The sequence below is a fragment of the Pongo pygmaeus genome, chromosome 14, assembly GCF_028885625.2.
Source record: "Pongo pygmaeus isolate AG05252 chromosome 14, NHGRI_mPonPyg2-v2.0_pri, whole genome shotgun sequence".
Classification (NCBI taxonomy): domain Eukaryota; kingdom Metazoa; phylum Chordata; class Mammalia; order Primates; family Hominidae; genus Pongo; species Pongo pygmaeus.
In genome coordinates, this window is record NC_072387.2 from 50,798,769 (window position 1) to 50,805,239 (window position 6,471).

The window sequence follows — 6,471 nt, forward strand, 5'->3', positions numbered from 1 at the left end:
TTAAAATTAAACTTTTAATTTTGAGATAATTGTAGATTCACATGCAGTTGTAAAAAATAATACAGACAGAGCTCATGTACCCTTTACCCATTTCCCCCTGCAAAGGTAACATCTTGCAAACCTGTAGTACAGTATCACAACCAGGACATTGAGATGCATAAGGTCACAATGCTGAACAGTTCTGTCGCCACAAGGACCCATAATACAGATCCCTCATGTTTCCCTTTTATAGGAACACCTACTTCCCTCTTGCCCTCACACACTTCTTAACCCCGGGCAACCACTTCTATACTTTTATCATTTCAAGAATATTACATTAATGGAATCATACAGTTGTGATTTTTTTTCACTCTAGAATAATTCCCTGGAGATTCATCTAAATTGTGTGTATTGATAGTTCATTTCTTCTTATTGCTGAGTAGTCTTGCATCTGGTAAAGGAATTCTTGATTGTAAGAACATAATTTGGTTTACGTTTATAGTAATGATTCCTTAAAGTTCACTTCCCCCAAAAAACCACTTGTTAAAAGCCCAGTGCATGACAAGTGTTGTCTCTAGTGGTAATGATCTGTGAATAGCCCTTTAAAATCACTGTCTGGTGAGGAAGAAAGAGTATTGTAACACAGAGTGTTACGTGCAGTGATAAAAAATATGCCACCAAGTATAGGGGAGGACAAAGGAAGGGCAGAGGTAGAGAAAGTTCAGGGGCACCTTCCTGGATAGGGGACATTAAGTCGAATCTTACATTAGCCAGGTGAAGTACGTGTGTGAGAAAGGCAGAGAGGACAGTGCAAGCAAAGACAGGCAAGCAGCATGGAGGGTAAAACATGCTGTTGCTGAAACATAAGGGAGAGATAGAAGGTGGAACTGGAGTAGGCAAGGGCGGAACTAAGCAACTGGGTTTGAGCCGTGGCCAAATCCATGACTTCTGTTGGTGGGATTGACGTGAAGAGAGCAGAGGACAGGGAGATCAGTTACAGGTTATGAAAGAAGTTTGGGTGAGAAATAGCAAGGGACTTCTTCAGTGCAGTTTTTGTGGAAATGGAAAGAAGGGAACAGATCTCAGAAATACTCAGGTGTAAATGGCCTGTACTTGAGATTGACTGTGGATGGATGAGGAGGAGAGAAGAAACATAACAAATCCCAGGTTTCTGATAACTGAAAAGGGAAGCATGAAATTCAAGTTCAGACTCAGCCATCATGGTTTCAAGGTGACTGTCTATGGGATACATCATGTTGGAGAGAGGTATGGGAGGGAAATACAGATCTGAGAGTCATTGCCATATGGGCTGAAGCCTTTAGAGAAGATGAAGTTATCCAGAAAGATCCTTAGGAACTTAGAAAAGGAGCCCCACAGAACTGGGATTCAAACCTCTGAGAAGGGGGTGCTCTCCTGATGGTGGTTCTAGGAATGCCAGAGGAAGAAGCCGGAGAATGAATGAAGGCAGCTGCCTCTGCCAGGGTAAGAACCAGTGCCCCTGAGACACTGGCAGCAACAATGAGCAAAACAGAAAGAGCAAGTCCTCTTTTCTTCTGCAGGAAAGCTGCTGGCAAAGCAGCAGTGCCGATCGCAGAGCCCAATGCCAGCATCACTGAGCAGAGTGTCAGGAGTGTATCTAGCACTGAGAAACAATAATCCAGTAGTTTGCCACTAAGTCTAACAAGGCACTCTTAAGAACAACATACACAATCTTATCACCTTCAGAGGAAAGTGGGGCAAGAAGCTGACCCAGAAGGAATGCTTGAGGGACTGGAGGATTCTTAGCTTGGAAAAGAGAACATCCAGGGGCAGGGATTGGGGGTAGGGGTGGGAAATGAGGTTGGACATGAGAACTGCCTTCAGATATCTGAGGGACTGTCATGGAGAAGTGGGCTTGCATTATTAGTTCTTAATGAGACAAGCAAGTGAAATTGGCAGCAAAAACTGATTATCTAAAGATGCACTGGATTATCTCATAAAATGAGATCTCCTTTGATAGAGAGATTGAAACAGAGGCTACCAACACTTGACGGTTGTTGACCCTTGAGAATGTGAACTCCATGAGGGAAAGGATTTTTTTCATGACGCTGTCCCAATGCACGGAATAGTGCTTAGCGTGTGGTATGTGCACATTATCTATTTGTTGAATAAATCAGAAGTAATTTAAGCATCAGATCAGAGGACCAGATCACCTTGAGGTCTCTTTCACCTATAGATTGAATGCAATTGATCATATGTAAAGGCAAAATATGCAGAGTCCTAACCGAATTAGGAAATAAATGAGCCAGAATTTAAACTCCAAATAAGTTGGTTATCCACACCCTTTAAAAGCGGGTCACTACTAGCCAATACTTTTTTTTTTTTTTTTTTCTGAAATGGAGTCTCACTCTGTTGCCCAGGCTGGAGTGCAGTGGCATGAACTCGGCTCACTGCAACCTCCGCCTCCCAGGTTCAAGGGATTCTCCTGCCTCAGCCTCCCAAGTAGCTGGGACTACAGGCACGCGCCAACACACCTGGCTAACTTTTTAATTTTAGTAGAGACATGTTTTCACCATATTGTCCAGGCTGGTCTCAAACCCCTGACCTTATGATCCGCCTGCCTCAGCCTCCCAAAGTGCTGGGATTACAGGCGTGAGCCATCTACATCATGACCCTGAGGCACTGCCTGATTCTGAAGGGCTAGCTGAATCATCATACTAAATTACTTTTATTTTAAAATGCTAATTGTATTATATATCCTAATTCTTTAAAAAGTAGCAGTGTGTTTACATAGCCATAACTCTTGGCAGCTAATGGGTTATAGTACTAGCAAGTTAGAATTTTCACCAGGAAATCTAAATACAATAGATTTTTCTAATGTGGAAATCAAGAATCATCCAAGCAATCCAAGGATCTGAACCCCATCTTTCCTGTCCTACTGTGGCCTTGGTGTTTGTCTCCATTAGTTGTTGTGCCACCACCAGTACATTCACAAAATGTAACAATTGGTAGTATGGTTGGCAACATAATGGAGCTTGTCCCAAAGCAAGCCTGGGATGGTGATACCAGCCACAAGAATGAGAGACTACAAGGCTGGGTGTGGTGGCTCACACCTGTAATCCCTGCAGTTTGGGAGGCCAAGGGAGGAGGATCGCTTGAGCCCAGGAGTAGTTTGAGACCAGCCCGGGAAATATAGTGAGGCCTCATCTCTATTAAAAAAAAAGAAAGAGAATACAGGCAAATATATAGTGTCATAGCAGTGTATAACACTTATTAGTTTGAGGTACTATATCTACATTGAATCCTTATACCAACCCCGTGAGTTTGTTATTAGCCCCATTTGAAACACCCTCACACCCTTGGAGTTGGGTCTACTTCTGGCAACGACATTTTGGATGAATGTGGGCATTGGAGCACTACCCTTTCTTAGAGGAGCGATACTGATTTATGAAATAAAAGGCAGCACAAGAACACAGTGAGTCAGGTAAAGTATGCTCTCCGCATAGCTTCTCTCCCACGCAGGCCTCCCGCGCACCCTAATCCATGCTGCTGTAGCACCCCCGCAACTGAGAGGAAGGCCACAAATGAAAGCGATCTGAGATATCATTTAATTTGTTTCAAGCTTTTTTTGACTGCTCCCCGTGGTGAGAAATACATTTTCCCCAATATACATAAATATATATGAATGTGTGTATGTATATACACACACATGCAGTCATGTGCTTTATAACGGTGTTTCAGATAACAGTGGACCACATATATGACCATATAGATATCCGTGGTCCCACAAGATTATAATGAAGCTGAAAACTTCCTGTCGCCTAGTTACCTCATAGCCATCACAACATTGTAGTACAACACATTACTCTCATGTTTGTGGTGTAAACAAACCTACTCTGCTGCCAGTCATATTAAAGTACCATATAACACACACAATTACATACAATACATAATACTTAATAATGACAGTAAATGAATATGTTACTGATTGGTTTATATATTTCCTACACTATGTATACTTTTTTTTTTTTTTTTTTGAGACAGTCTTGCTCTGTTGTCTGGGCTGGAATACAATGGCATAATCTCGACTCACTCCAACCTCTGCCTCCTGGGTTCAAGCAATCCTCCTGCCTCCGCCTCCTGAGTAGCTGGGACTACAAGTGTGCACCACCATGCCCTGTTAATTTTTGTATTTTTAGTAGAGATGGGGTTTCACCATATTTGCCAGGCTGGTCTCAAACTCCTGATCTCAAGCAATCTGCCTGTCTTGGCCTCCCAAAGTGCTGGGATTACAGGCATGAGCCACTGTGCCCGGATCTACACTTTTTATCATTATGTTAGAGTGTACTCCTTCTACTTATTGAAAGAAAAAAAAGTTAACTATAAAACAGCCTCAGGCAGGTCCTTCAGGAGGCATTGTTATCATAGGAGATGACAGCTTCATGCATGTTTTTGTTCTGAAGACCTTCCAGTGGGACAAAATGTGGAGGTGGAAGACAGTGATACTGATGATCCTGAAACTGTGTAGGCCTAGGTTAATGTGTTTTGTGGTTTAGGTTTTTTTTAAAAAAGTTTAAAAAGTAAAAAAGTTAAAAACAAAAACAATTTTAATAGAAAAATGCTTATGGATTGAGGATATAAAGAAAGAAAAGCTTTTGTATAACTATATGTTTGTGTTTTAATCTAAGTGTTAGTACAAAAGAGTCAAAAAGTTAAGTTTACAAAGTAAAAATGTTTCAGTAAGCTAATATTTATTATTGAAGAAAGAGAAATATTTTAATAAATTCAATGTAGCCTGTGTAGTGTTTATAAAGTCTACAGTAGTGGAAAGTAATGCCCTAGGCCTTCACATTCACTCGCCATTCACTCACTGACTCACCCAAGGCAACTTCCAGTCCCATAAGCTCCATTCATGAATTAAGTGTCCTATACAGATGTACCTTTAGCCTGTAATCCCAGCACTTTGGGAGGCCCAGGCAGGCATTATCACTTGAGGCCGGGAGTTCGAGACCAGCCTGGCCAACATAGTGAAACCCTGTCTCTACCAAAAATATAAAAATTAGCTGGACATGGTGGCACATGCCTGTAATCCCAGCTACTCGGGAGGCTGAGGCAGGAGAATCACCTGAACTCGGGAGGCAGAGGTTGCAGTGACCTGAGATGGTGCCACTGCACTCCAGCCTGGGTGACAGAGCGAGACGCCATCTCAAAAAATATATATATATAAAATATAGATATACATATAGTATAATATATAATTTATATATAATTTATAATTAAATAATATATATTTATACAATTATTTAATAATTATTTAAATTATATTGTTTAATATTTAATATAATATAAAATAATTTATAGTTTTAATGTAATAATTTATAGAATACATAATACATAATATATTATTTGTAATATATAATAATATATAATATATATTTATATTTTATATTTTTACTGTAGATATCTTTTATATCTTTACCTTTTCTCTGTTTAGATATGTTTAGATACACAAATACCATTTTATTACAATTGCCTACAGCATTCAGTACACTAACGTGCTATACAGGTTTGTAGCCTAGAAGCAACAGGCTATATCATAAAGCCTAGGTGTGTAGTAGGCTATCCCATCTATCTAGGCTTGTCAGTACACTGTGATGTTCACACAACGAAAAAAATCACCTAGCAATACGTATCTGAGAATGTGTGCCCGTTAGGTGATGCATGACTGTGCATACACACACGTATACATGATATATAAGCAGATATGTTTATATATCACAAATTTAACAAAATAGCGCTTATGTACATGCAATATAGTTTAATATTTTCAATTCTATTTTGTTTTAAAAAAATTACTGATTGTGGCAGGCACAGTGGCTCATGCCTGTAATCCCAGCACGTTGAGAGGCCAAGGTAGGTGGACGGCTTGAGCCCAGGAGTTCCAGACCAGCCTGGACAACTTGCAGAAACTCAGCCTCTATAAAAAATACAAAGATTAGCTGTGCGTGGTGGTGCATGCCTGTAGTCCAAGCTACTAGGGAGGCTAAGGTGGGAGGACCGATTGAGCCCGGGAGGACCAATTGAGCCTGGGAGGATGGAGTGATCCCGGCCCTCTTGGTTGCGGTGAGCCAAGATCATGCCACTGTACTCCTGCCTGGGCGCCAGAGCGAGACTCTGTCTCCAAACAAGCAAACAAACAAAAATACTGATTGCAACCTATTAAACTGATTTTGTAACCCACTAGTGAGAAGGTCAGCAAACTTTTTACGTTTTTACGTTTAAAAGTTTAACCAGGAGATCGAGACCATCCTGGTTAACATGGTGAAGCCCCATCTGTACTAGAAACACAAAAAATTAGCTAGGTGTGGTGGCATGCGCCTGTAGTCCCAGCCACTTGGGAGGCTGAGGACCTCCCACCTTAGCCTCCCTAGTAGCTTGGACTACAGGCATGCTGTAATCCCAGCACTTTGGGAGGCCCAGGCAGGCATTATCACTTGAGGCTGGGAGTTCGAG